We start from the raw sequence: 14,304 nt of genomic DNA, 5'->3' as shown, positions 1-14,304 counted from the left end.
AAAGATGAGAATATGAGATTAGGAAAAGTGACATCATTTGCACAAGGTCACACAGTAAGGAAGCAGCAGAGAGAAATGCTTCTTGGCCTGGGTTGGCGTCTTTACTCTGGCCTCCAAACTCTTCTTTGGGAAAATATTGTGAAAAGCATTTGGGGGTGAAAGGGAGAACATGGATAAACTCTATGGCGACAGAGATCCCAAAAACAAAAAGAAGGGTCTGTCCGTTCTGCATAAAGAGAAGAACGCAATTTTTTTTTGGAGCTCCTGTATCCACAAGGCTTCCATGAATAACCTTGTCTGAATGTCTGTTCATACATGTGCAAGTTACCAAGAAAAGCCGACTTTCTAAAGAGCAGGGGAATAGTGAAGAGCACATAGTACAGAAGGAAACACAGCCAGCCTCAGCAACCCTCTTCTTAAGAATGTCCTTCAGCCACCCCCAGGGGAACATGCCCAGGACCCCTTCCCCCGAAGCTGGTGTCCAGCCTCAGACCATCTCTCTGCCTCTCTTCTCCCCTTTCCTTCTCCTCTTTTTGGTTTTCCAAAAGCCTTGTTTGTAAAGGCAAATATTTGGTCCAGCCATGTGAGGTGGTTAGATAAACAATGGTTTGGCTGTACAATTGAAAAGCAGGACAGGTTTGTAACTTCTCTTCCACTCACTAGCTGTGTGGCCTTAGACAAGTTACTTAACCTCTCTGTGCCTTGGTTTCCTCATCTGCAAAATAGAGATAATAATACTAGCTTGCTCACAAGGTTGTTTGGAGGAATGAATTAATACACAGGTACACCTTGGAGATATTGTGGATTAGGTTCCAGACCACTACACGTGGATAAAATGTGGATACAGCAATAAAGCAAGTCACACAAATTTTTTGGTTTCCCAGTGCATATAAGAGTTATGCTTACAGTATGCTGTAATCTATTAAGTGTGCAATAGCATTACGTCTAAAAAAACAATGTACATACTTTAATGAAGCTGTTGGAAAAATGATGCCAATAGACTTGCTTGCCACAAGGTTGCCACAAACCTTCAATTTGTAAAAAAAGGCAATGTCTGTGAAGCACAATAAAAAGAAGAGTAATAAAATGAGGTCAGCCTGCATGTGCAGCACAACTGGGCCTGGCATAGACAAGGTGCTCACTGGGCACGGTGTTACTACTTTTTAAACACTATAAAAAATAAGGGGACTTCCCTGGTGGTGCATTGGTTAAGAATCCACTTGCCAATGCAGGGGACACACGTTCGAGCCCTGGTGGAGGAAGATCCCACATGCCGCGGAGCGGCTAAGCTCGTGCACCACAACTACTTAGCCTGCGCTCTAGAGCCCACGAGCCACAACTACTGAGCCCGTGCGCCGCAACGGAGTAGCCCCCGCTCGCCGCAACTAGAGAAAGCCCGCGCGCAGCAACAAAGACCCAACGCAACCAAAAATAAAATAAATAAATAAATAAATAAATAAATAATTTAGAAAAAAAAAGAAAGGAAACCTTGTATGTACCGATATGGAATTTTTCCATGTAGAGCAAAATGAACAGTTTACATTATGCTGCCGATATTAAGTGAGGGGAAGTGGGGGTGTGTGGGGATTGTGCATATGTGTGTCCCTGTAGCTGCAGGGCTTCTCTCTGGTGTTGTGTCCAGAAGGAGGATGGGGAGGCTGGCAATGGAGAGAGGGAGACTTACACTGTAGCCCATTCTGTACCTTTTGAATATTAAAGCACATGAATGGTAGTTCTATTTTTAGTTTTTTAAGGAACCTCCATACTGTTCTCCCTAGTGGCTGTATCAATTTACATTCCCACCAACAGTGCAAGAGGGTTCCCTTTTCTCCACACCTTCTCCAGCATTTATTGTTTCTAGATTTTTTGATGATGGCCATTCTGACCGGTGTGAGATGATATCTCTTTGTAGTTTTGATTTGCATTTCTCTAATGATTAATGATGTTGAGCGTTCTTTCATGTGTTTGTTGGCAATCTGTACATCTTCTTTGGAGAAATGTCTATTTAGGTCTTCTGCCCATTTTTGGATTGGGTTGTTTGTTTTTTTGATATTGAGCTGCATGAGCTTGTAAATTTTGGAGATTAATCCTTTTTCAGTTGCTTCATTTGCAAATATTTTCTCCCATTCTGAGGGTTGTCTTTTGGTCTTGTTTATGGTTTCCTTTATACCCTGAGAAAACCAGAATTCAAAAAGAGTCATGTACCAAAATGTTCATTGCAGCTCTATTTACAATAGCCAGGACATGGAAGCAACCTAAGTGTCCATCAACAGATGAATGGATAAAGAAGAAGTGGCACATATATACAATGGAATATTACTCATCCATAAAAAGAAACGAAATTGAGTTATTTGTAGTGAGGTGGATGGACCTAGAGTCTGTCATACAGAGTGAAGTAAGTCAGAAAGAGAAAAAGAAATACCGTATGCTAACACATATATATGGAATCTAAGAAAAAAAAAAAAAGGTCATGAAGAACCTAGGGGCAAGACGGGAATAAAGACACAGACCTACTAGAGAATGGACTTGAGGATATGGGGAGGGGGAAGGGTAAGCTGTGACAAAGTGAGAGAGTGGCATGGACATATATACACTACCAAATGTAAAATAGATAGCTAGTGGGAAGCAGCTGCATAGCACAGGGAGATCAGCTCGGTGCTTTGTGACCACCTAGAGGGGTGGGATAGGGAGGGTGGGAGGGAGGGAGATGCAAGAGGGAAGAGATATGGGAACATATGTATATGTATAACTGATTCACTTTGTTATAAAGCAGAAAGTAACACACAATTGTAAAGCAATTATACTCCAATAAAGATGTTAAAAAAAATTCCTAGAGACAAATGACAATGAAAACATGACAAACCAAAACCTATGGGATGCAGCAAAAGCAGTTCTAAGAGGGAAGTTTATAGCTATACAAGCATACCTCAAGAAACAAGAAAAATCTCAAATAAATAGTCTATCCTTACACATAAAGGAACTAGAGAAAGAAGAACAAGCAAACCCAAAGTTAGTAGAAGGAAAGAAGTCATAAAGATCAGAGCAGAAATAAATGAAATAGAAACAAAGAAAACAATAGCAAAGATCAATAAAACTAAAAGCTGGTTCTTTGAGAAGATAAACAAAATTGAGAAACCATTAGCCAGACTCATCAAGAAAAAGAGGGAAAGGACTCAAATCAATAAAATTAGAAATGAAAAAGGAGAAGTTACAACAGACACCACAGAAATACAAAGCATCCTAAGAGACTACCGCAAGCAACAGTATGCCAATAAAATGGACAACCTGGAAGAAATGGACAAATTCTTAGAAAAGCACAACATTCCAAGATTGAACCAGGAAGAAATAGAGAATATAGACCAATCACAAGTAATGAAATTGAAACTGTGATTAAAAATCTTCCAAAAAACAAAAGTCCAGGACCAGATGGCTTCACAGGTGAATTCTATCAAACATTTAGAGAAGAGCTAACACCTATCCTTCTCAAACTCTTCCAAAAAATTGCAGAGGAAGGAACACACCTAAACTCATTTTATGAGGCCAGCATCACCCTGATACCAAAACCAGACAAAGACACTACAAAAAAAGAAAATTACAGACCAATATCACTGATGAATATAGATGCAAAAATCCTCAATAAATTACTAGCAAACAGAATCCAACAACCCATTAAAAGGATCATACACCATGATCAAGTGGGATTTATCTGAGGGATGCAAGGATTCTTCAATATATGCAATTCAATCAATGTGATACACCATATTAACAAAATGAAGAAGAAAAACCATATGATCATCTCGATAGATGCAGAAAAAGCTTTTGACAAAATTCAACACCCATTTATGATTAAAACTCTCCAGAAAGTGGACATAGAGGGAACCTATCTCAACATAATAAAGCCCATATATGACAAACCCACAGCAAACATCATTCTCAATGGTGAAAAACTGAAAGCATTTCCTCTAAGATCAGGAACAAGACAAGGATGTCCACTCTCACCACTATCTTTCAACATAGTTTTGGAAGTCCTAGCCACGGCAATCAGAGAAGAAAAAGAAATAAAAGGAATACAAATTGGAAAAGAGGAAGTAAAACTGTCACTGTTTGCAGATGACATGATACTATACATAGAGAATCCTAAAGATGCTACCAGAAAACTACTAGAGCTAATCAATGAATTTGGTAAAGTTGCAGGATACAAAGTTAATGCACAGAAATCTCTTGAATTCCTATACACTAATGATGAAATATCTGAAAGAGAAATTAAGGAAACACTCCCATTTACCATTGCAACAAAAAGAGTAAAATACCTAGGCATAAACCCGCCTAGGGAGACAAAAGACCTGTATGCAGAAAACTGTAAGACACTGATGAAAGAAATTAAAGATGATACCAACAGATGGAGAGATATACCATGTTCTTGGATTGGAAGAATCAATACTGTGAAAATGACTATACTACCCAAAGCAACCTACAGATTCAATGCAATCCCTATCAAATTACCAATGGCATTTTTTACAGAACTAGAACAAAAAACCTTAAAATCTGTATGGAGACACAAAAGTCCCCGAATAGCCAAAACAGTCTTGAGGGAAGAAAATGGAGCTGGAGGAATCAGACTCCCTGACTTCAGGCTATACTACAAAGCTACAGTAATCAAGACAATATGGTACTGGCACAAAAACAGAAACATAGATCAATGGAACAAGATAGAAAGCCCAGAGATAAACCCACGCACCTATTGTCAAGTAATCTACGACAAAGGAGACAATGATATACAATGGAGAAAAGACAGTCTTTTCAATAAGTGGTACTGGAAAACTGGACAGCTACATGTAAAAGAATGAACTTAGAATACTCCCTAACACCATACACAAAAACAAACTCAAAATGGATTAGAGACCTAAATGTAAGACCGGACACTATAAAACTCTTAGAGGAAAACATAGGAAGAACAGTCTTTGACATAAATCACAGCAAGATCTTTTTTGATCCACCTCCTAGAGTAATGGAAATAAAAACAAAAATAAACAAATGGGACCTAATGAAACTTCAAAGCTTTTGCACAGCAAAGGAAACCATAAACAAGATGAAAAGACACCCCTCAGAATGGGAAAAAATATTTGCAAATGAATCCATGGACAAAGGATTAATCTCCAAAGTACATAAACAGCTCATGCAGCTCTATATTAAAAAAACAAACAACCTAATCCAAAAATGGGCAGAAGACCTAAATAGACATTTCTCCAGAGAAGACATACAGAGGGCCCAGAAGCACATGAAAAGCCGCTCAGCATCACTAATTATTAGAGAAATGCAAATCAAAACTACAATGAGGTATCACCTCACACCAGTTAGAATGGGCTTCATCAGAAAATCTACAAACAACAAATGCTGGAGAGGGTGTGGAGAAAAGGGTACCCTCTTGCACTGTTGGTGGGAATGTAAACTGATATAGCCACTATGGAGAACAATATGGAGGTTCCTTAAAAAACTAAGTATAGAATTACCATATGATCCAGCAATCCCACTACTGGGCATATACCCAGAGAAAACCACAATTCAAAAAGCCACATGTACCCCAATGTTCATTGCAGCACTATTTACAATAGCCAGGTCTTGGAAGCAACCTAAATGCCCATCAACAGACGAGTGGATAAAGAAGATGTGGTACATATGTACAATGGAATATTACTCAGCCATAAAAAGGAACGGAATTGGGTCATTTGTTGAGACGTGGATGGATCTAGAGAATGTCATACAGAGTGCAGTAAGTCAGAAAGAGAAAAACAAATATCGTATATTAACGCATATCTGTGGAACCTGGAAAAATGGTATAGATGAACCGGTTTTCAGGGCAGAAATTGAGTCACAGATGTAGAGAACAAACGTGTGGACACCAAGGGGGGAAAGCCGTGGGGGGTGGAGGTGGTGGTGTGATGAATTGGGAGATTGGGATTGACATGTATACACTGATGTGTCTAAATTGATGACTAATAAGAACCTGCTGTATAAAAAGAAAAAAAAAAGTGGTTTGTAGCAGAATGATTACTGTGTGTTGTAGGGGAAGAGGGCTACTTGATAATTTTATGTTATTTTCCATAATTCCTTGGAATTTTCTTTCTAAAATAGTTGAATTTCCTTTAGGAATTCCAGAAAGCCTTTAGAGAAATATTCTTAAAATTGTTTGCTTTATGAATATATGTTATTATTTTATTGATAAATAAGATTAAAATCATCTTTCTGTTTTTAAGATAAAAAAATAAAAATAAAAATCTTAAAAAAAAGGATGAATATATGTGTATGTATAACTGATTCACTTTGCTGTACACCTGAAACTCACAGAACATTTACATAGTTGTAAATCAACTATACCACACACAATATAATATAAAAATTAAATTTAGAAAAAAAAAAAGAATAGTGGAAATAACTGCCACAGAGCAGAATAAAGAAAAAAGAAAGAGAAGAATTGAGGACAGTCTCAGAGACCTCTGGGACAACATTAAACACACTGATATTCGAATTATAGGGGTCCTAGGAGAAGAAGAGAAAAAGAAAATGTCTGAGAAAATATTTGAAGAGATTATAGTCAGAAACTTCCCTAACATGGGAAAGGAAATAGTCAAGGCCAGGAAGTGCAGAGAGTTCCATACAGGATAAATCCAAGAAGAAATACTCCAAGACACATATTAATCAAACTATCAAAAATTAAATACAAAGAAAAAGTATTAAAAGCAGCAAGGGAAAAGCACCAAATAGCTTACGAGGGAATCCCCATATGGTTAACAGCTGATCTTTCAGCAGAAACTCTGCAGGCCAGAAGGGAGTGGCAGGACATATTTAAAGTGATGAAAGCGAAGAACCTACAACCAAGATTACTCTACCCAGCAAGGATCTCATTCAGATTTGATGGAGAAATTAAAACCTTTACAAACAAGCAAGAGTTAAGAGAATTCAGCACCAATAAACCAGCTTTACAACAAATGCTAAAGGAACTTTTCTAGGTGGGAAACACAAAAGGAGAAAAAGACCTACCAAAACAAACCCAAAACTATTAAAAAATGGTAATAGGAACATACATATCAATAATTACCTTAAATGTAAATGGATTAAATGCTCCAACCAAAAGACACAGACAGGCTGAAATGGTTACAAAAACAAGACCCATATATATGTGCTGTCTACAAGAGACCCACTTCAGACCTAGGGACACATACAAACTGAAAGTGAGGGGATGGAAAAAGATATTCCATGCAACTGGATACCAAAAGAAAGCTGGAGTAGCAATTCTCATATCAGACAAAATAGACTTTAAAATAAAGACTATTACAAGAGACAAAGAAGGACACTACATAATGATCAAGGGATCAATCCAAGAAGAAGATATAACAATTGTAAATATTTATGCACCCAACATAGGAGCACCTCAATACGTAAGGAAATGCTAACAACCATAAAAGGAGAAATCGACAATAACACAATAATAGTAGGGGACTTTAACACCCCGCTATCACCAATGGACAGATCATCCAAATTGAAAATAAATAAGGAAACACAAGCTTTAAAGGACACATTAGACAAGATGGACTTAACTGATATTTAGAGGACATTCCATCTAAAAACAACAGAATACACTTTCTTCTCAAGTGTACATGGAACATTCTCCAGGAAAGATCATGTCATAGGTCACAAAATCAATCCTCAGTAAATTTAAGAAAATTGAAACTCTATCGAGTATCTTTTCCTACCACAATGCTATGAGACTGGATATCAATTACAGGAAAAAAAGTGTAAAAAATACAAACACATGGAGGCTAAACAATATGCTACTAAGTAACCAAGAGTTATCACTGAAGAAATCAAAGGGGAAATCAGAAAATACCTAGAAACAAATGACAATAAAAACTTGATGACCCAAAACATATGTGATTCAGCAAGAGCAGTTCTAAGAGGAAAGTTTATAGCAATACAATCCTATCTCAAGAAATAAGAAAAATCTCAAATAAACAACCTAACCTTACACCTAAAACAATTAGAGAAAGAAGAAGAAGAACAACAACAACACCAAAAAAACCCCCCCCAAAATTAGCAGAAGGAAAGAAATCATAAAGATCAGATCAGAAATAAATGAAAAGGAAATGAAGAAAACAGTAGCAAAGATCAAAAAAACTAAAAGCTGGTTCTTTGGGAAGACAAACAAAATTGATAAACCATTAGCCAGACTCATCAAGAAAAAAAGGAAGACTCAAATCAACAGAAATAGAAATGAAAAAGAACTAACAACTGACACTGCAGAAATACAAAGGATCATGAGAGACTACTACAAACAACTGTATGCCAATAAAATGGAAAACCTGGAAGAAATGGAAAAATTCTTAGTAAAGCACAACCTTCCAAGACTGAACCAGGAAGAAATAGAAAATATGAACAGACCAATCACAAGCACTGATATTGAAACTGTGATAAAAAATCTTCCAGCAAACAGAAGCCCAGGACCAGATGGCTTCACAGGCGAATTCTATTAAACATTTAGAGAAGAGCTAACACCTATCCTTCTCAAACTCTTCCGAAATATAGCAGAGGGAAGAACACTCCCAAACTCATTCTACAAGGCCACCATCACCCTGATACCAAAACCAGACAAAAATATCACAAAAAAAGGATCACTGATGAACATAGGTGCAAAAACCCTCAACAAAATACTAGCAAACTGAATCCAGCAGCACATTAAAAGGATCATACACCATGATCAAGTGGGGTTTATCCCAGGAATGCAAGGATTCTTCAATATATGCAAATCAATCAACGTGATACACCATATTAATAAACTGAAGGATAAAAACCATATGATAATCTCAATAGATGCAGAAAAAGCTTTTGACAAAATTCAACACCCATTTATTTTATTTTATTATTATTTTTTTACTTCTTTATTGGCATATAACTGCTTTATAATGCTGTGTTAATTTCTGCTTTATAACAAAGTGAATCAGCTATACATATACATATATCCCCATATCTCCTCCCTCTTGCCTCTCCCTCCTACCCTCCCTATCCCACCCCTCTAGGTGGTCACAAAGCACTGAGCTGACCTCCCTGTTCTATGTGACTGCTTCCCACTAGCTATCTATTTTACATTTGGTAGTGTATATATGTCCATGCCACTCTCACTTCGTCCCTGCTTACCCTGCCCCCCGCCATGTCCTCAAGTCAACTCTCTATATCTGCGTCTTTATTCCTTTCCTGCCCCTAGGTTCTTCAGAACCATTTTTTTTTTCTTTTTAGACTCCATATATATGTGTTAGCATATGGTATTTGTTTTTCTCTTTCTGACTTACTTCACTCTGTATGACAGACTGTAGGTCCATCCACCTCACTACAAATAACTCAATTTCATCTCTCTTTATGGCTGAGTAATATTCCATTGTATATATGTGCCACATCTTCCTTATCTATTTATCTGTCGATGGACACATAGGTTGCTTCCATGTCCTGGCTATTGTAAATAGAGCTGCAATGAACGTTGTCAACACCCATTTATGATAAAAACTCTCCAGAAAGTGGGCATAGAGTGAACCTACATCAACATAATAAAGGCCATATATGACAAGCCCACAGCCAACGTCATTCTCAATGGTGAAAAACTGAAACCATTTCCTCTAAGATCAGGAACAAGACAAGGGTGCCTACTCTCACCATTATTATTCAACATGGTTTTGGAAGTTTTAGCCATGGCAATCAGACAAGAAAAAGAGAGAAAAGGAATCCAAATTGGAAAAGAAGTAAAACTGTCACTGTTTGCAGATGACATGGTACTATACATAGAGAATCCTAAAGATGCTGTCAGAAAACTGCTAGAGCTAATCAATGAATTTGGTAAAGTAGCAGGATACAAAATTAATACACAGAAATCTCTTGTATTCTTATATACTAACAATGAAAAATCTGGAAGAGAAATTAAGGAAACACTCTCATTTACCATTGCAACAGAAAGAATAAAATACCTAGTAATAAACCTACCTAAGGAGACAAAAGACCTGTATGCAGAAAACTGTAAGACACTGAAGAAAGAAATCAAAGACGATACAAACAGATGGAGAGATATACCATGTTCTTGCATTGGAATAACCAATATTGTGAAAATGACTGTACTACCCAAAGCAATCTACAGATTCAATGCAATCCCTATCAAACTACCAATGACATTTTTCACAGAACCAGAACAAAAAATTTTACAATTTGTATGGAAACACAAAAGACCCCGAATAGCCAAAACAATCTTGAGAAAGAAAAATGGAGCTGGAGGAATCAGACTCCCTGACTTCAGGCTATACTACAAAGCTACAGTAATCAAGACAGTATGGTACTGGCACAAAAACAGAAATATAGATCAATGGTACAGTATAGAAAGCCCAGAGATAAACACACCCACATATGGTCACCTAATTTATGGCAAAGGAGGTAAGAACATACAATGTAGAAAAGACAGCCTCTTCAATAAGTGGTGCTGGGAAAACTGGACAGGTACATGTAAAAGAATGAAATTAAAACACTCCCTAACACCATACACAAAAATAAACTCAAAATGGATTAAACACCTAAATGTAAGGCCAGACACTATAAAACTCTTAGAGGAAAACATAGGCAGCACACTCTATGACATAAATCACAGCAAGATCCTTTTTGGCCCACCTCCTAGAGAAATGGAAATAAAAACAAAAGTAAACAAAAGGGACAAAATGAAACTTAAAAGCTTTTGCATAGCAAAGGAAACCATAAACAAGATGAAAAGACAACCCTCAGCATGGGAGAAAATATTTGTAAATGAAGCAACGGACAAAGGATTAATCTCCAAAATATACAGGTAGCTCATGCAGCTCAATGTCAAAAAAACAAACAACCCAATTAAAAAGTGGGCAGAAGGCCTAAATTGACATTTCACCAAAGAAGACACACAGATAGCCAAGAGTCACATGAAAAGATGCTCAACATCACTAACTATTAGAGAAATGCAAATCAAAACCACAATGAGGTATCACCTCACACCAGTCAGAATGGCCATCATCAAAAGAATCTACAAACAGTAGATGCTGGAGAGGGTGTGGAGAAAAGGGAACCTTCTTGCACTGTTGGTAGGAATGTAAATTGATACAGCCACTATGGAGAACAGTATGGATGTTACTTAAAAATCTAAAACTTGAACTACGATATGACCCAGTAATCCCACTACTGGGCATACACCCTGAGAAAACCATAATTCAAAAAGAGACATGTACCACAATGTTCGTTGCAGCACTATTTACAACAGCCAGGACACAGAAGCAACCTAAATGCCCATCGACAGATGAATGGATAAAGAAGATGTGGCACATATATACAATGGAATATTACTCAGCCATAAAAAGAAATGAAATTGAGTTATTTGTAGTGAGGTGGATGGACCTAGAGTCTGTCATACAGAGTGAAGTAAGTAAGTCAGAAAGCGAAAAACAAATACCATATGCTAACACGTATATATGGAATCTAAAAAAAAAAAAAAAAAAAGGTTCTGAAGAACCTAGGGGCAGGACAGGAATAAAGATGCAGACGTAGAGAATGGACTTGAGGACACGGGGAGGGGGAAGGGTAAGCTGGGATGAAGTGAGAGAGTGGTATTGACATATATACACTACCAAATGTAAAATAGATAGCTAGTGGGAAGCAGCCACACAGCACAGGGAGATCAGCTTGGTGCTTTGTGACCACCTAGAGGGGTGGGATAGGGAAGGTGGGAGGGAGGCACAAGAGGGAGGGAATATGGGGATATATTTATACATATAGCTGATTCTCTTTGTTATGTAGCAGAAACTAACACAGCATTGCAAAGCAATTATACTCCAACAAAGATGTAAAAAAAACAAAAATTGTGACACCAGGAACTGGACACAGCGTTCTTAAAGTGAGACAGTCTTATAAAGCCACTGATACCCTGTGAAGATGATGACACCTGCTCTCTAAGAAGGCAGATTTTTTACCCCATTTGATCCGACCTTGTTGACCTAAGGAGGACTAAATGAGTTGAAATGTATGAACAGTACCTGAACACAGTAAGTATTCAATACTCCAAAGAATAAAGGAAAGTCTTCAACAACAACAACAACAACAACAAAGTCATGCTCATGCTTATAGAAACAGAAAGTAGAAAAGTGGTTTCCAGGGGCTGGGGCTGGGGGTAATAGGAAGAGGTCGGTAAAAGGTACAAAGTTTCAGCTACAAGATGAATAAGGTCTGAGGATCTAATATAAAACATGGTAGCTATAGTTGATAACACTGAATTGTATCAATATAATTGAAATTTGCTAAGAAAGTAGAACTTAAATGTTCTCACCAGAAAAAAAAAAGAGAGAGAGAGAGAGAGATAAACATGTGAGGTTATGGATGTGTTAACCAGATTGCCGGGGGGATCCTTTTACAATGTACATGTTTATCAAATCACCATGATGTACATTTAAAATATCTTACACTACTATTTGTAATAATAAAGCTAAATTATTTACAATGATAAAGTACAAATAAATACAAATACAAAATCCAAGAAATAAATACAAATAATACTTGCAATAATAAAGCTAAAAAAAGTGTATAAAATTGAAGTTCCTTTATTTCACTACCACTAAAAATTCACCTTTCAGAAACCATGGTTAAGTTTTAAAACAGTGATTTTAGGCTTCTTTTCTGTTCTAGACATTTACCTTGAGGGATCTCATCCATGCTCATGACTTTTAATATCATCTCTAGTTTGCTGTCTTTCAAATCTCTGTCTCCTGAATTCCAGAAACTGGTAACCAAAGTCTCCTGGAAACTCCACCAGGTTATCTCTCAGGCACCAAAAGCACATGTCCAAGACCAATCTTTTTATCTCCCCCCCAGTCTGCTCCTATGGCATCCCTTCCCATCCTCTAACTCCATCCAGAAGCTGAGGCTTTCTCTCCCTTACTTCTTCTATCGCTCTAGTCACCATGGCCTTTGAATCGTGTTCCTAATTTTATTTAAAGTATTGTAAATGTTGTATGAAGACAATAGCATTGATCTTTTCCTTTGGGCTACTTTTTGCTGAGTCCAGATGGTTTCTTGCATGTGAAGGGGGGCTCCTGGCCATGGAAGCCTTTCTGTCCCCCATTTCTTGTTTGTAGGCAAGACTCCGGCCTCCATGATCTTCTCTGAGTTCCAGAGGGACGATTCAAACAGTTGATAATCAAGGGAGGAGCAGCCAAGAAACCACCTGAGGCAAGATTAAAGGGACCAGAGAAGCTCATCAAGATTAGAAGACTACCTGAGATGAGATTAAAGGAATACAGACCCTGCACACACCCTAATCTTGTCAGCAACCCCACCCTTGAACTACTGCTATAAAACTCCTCATCAAATCCTCCTGGGTTGGGATACGTAGTTTTTTGGGGCAGGAGCCCACTGTGACCCACTTTGCCTGGCAAAGCAATAAAGCTATTCTTTTCTACTTCACCCAAAACTTTGTCTCCAAGATTCAATTCGGCACCAGTGTACAGAGGCTGAGCTTTTGGCATTAGCCACAGTAGTCGAGAAGCCCAGGGTCTAGAGGTGCTTAGGGCAGTGGCTATCACCCACATGGAGGAGCCCTGGCAAGTGTCTGGGGAGGCATGTTGGGGGCAGTGGTGAGGGATGTCTTAGTTTGAATTCCCGTGAAAGCAGAACCTAAGGGAAAGGCTTGTGTGCCTACAGTTTATTTGGGAGGTGATCCAAGGAGCTAGAAGTGAAGGAGCATTAAAAGTGACACAGAAACGAAGGAATGTCAGTAAAGCGTGTGTTAATAAATGGATTACTGTTATGAATGTTTGTGTCCCACCCCAAATTCATATGTTGAAATCCCAGTGAAGGTATTAGGAGGTGGGGCCTCTGGGCCTTTGGGCAGGCTCTGTTGTCATGAATGGGATTAGTGCCCTTTTTTATAAGACCCTAGAGAGTTCCCTCACTCTTTATGCCATGTGAGGATACAATGAGAAGACAGTACTAGTCTGCAGCCAGAGAGGGTCCTTATCAGAACCTCATCATGATCTCAGACTTCAGCCTCCAGACCCATGAGAAATGAATTTCTGTTGTTTATAAGCCATCCAGTCTATGTTTTTTTGTTATAGCAGCCTGAATAGATAAGACAATTACGATGAACAACTGGGGCTTAATCCTGCTGGTCATTCTCTGAAGAACCGTATGGAACACACTTTAGGCCTGTCCCTCCAAAAAGATGATAGAGCCAAGTCCAGTCTCCGCTGGTAGTGGGTCACCTCC

Source organism: Balaenoptera musculus, chromosome 15 (assembly GCF_009873245.2).
Source record: "Balaenoptera musculus isolate JJ_BM4_2016_0621 chromosome 15, mBalMus1.pri.v3, whole genome shotgun sequence".
Classification (NCBI taxonomy): Eukaryota; Metazoa; Chordata; class Mammalia; order Artiodactyla; family Balaenopteridae; genus Balaenoptera; species Balaenoptera musculus.
Note: the sequence above shows the minus strand (reverse complement) of the source record.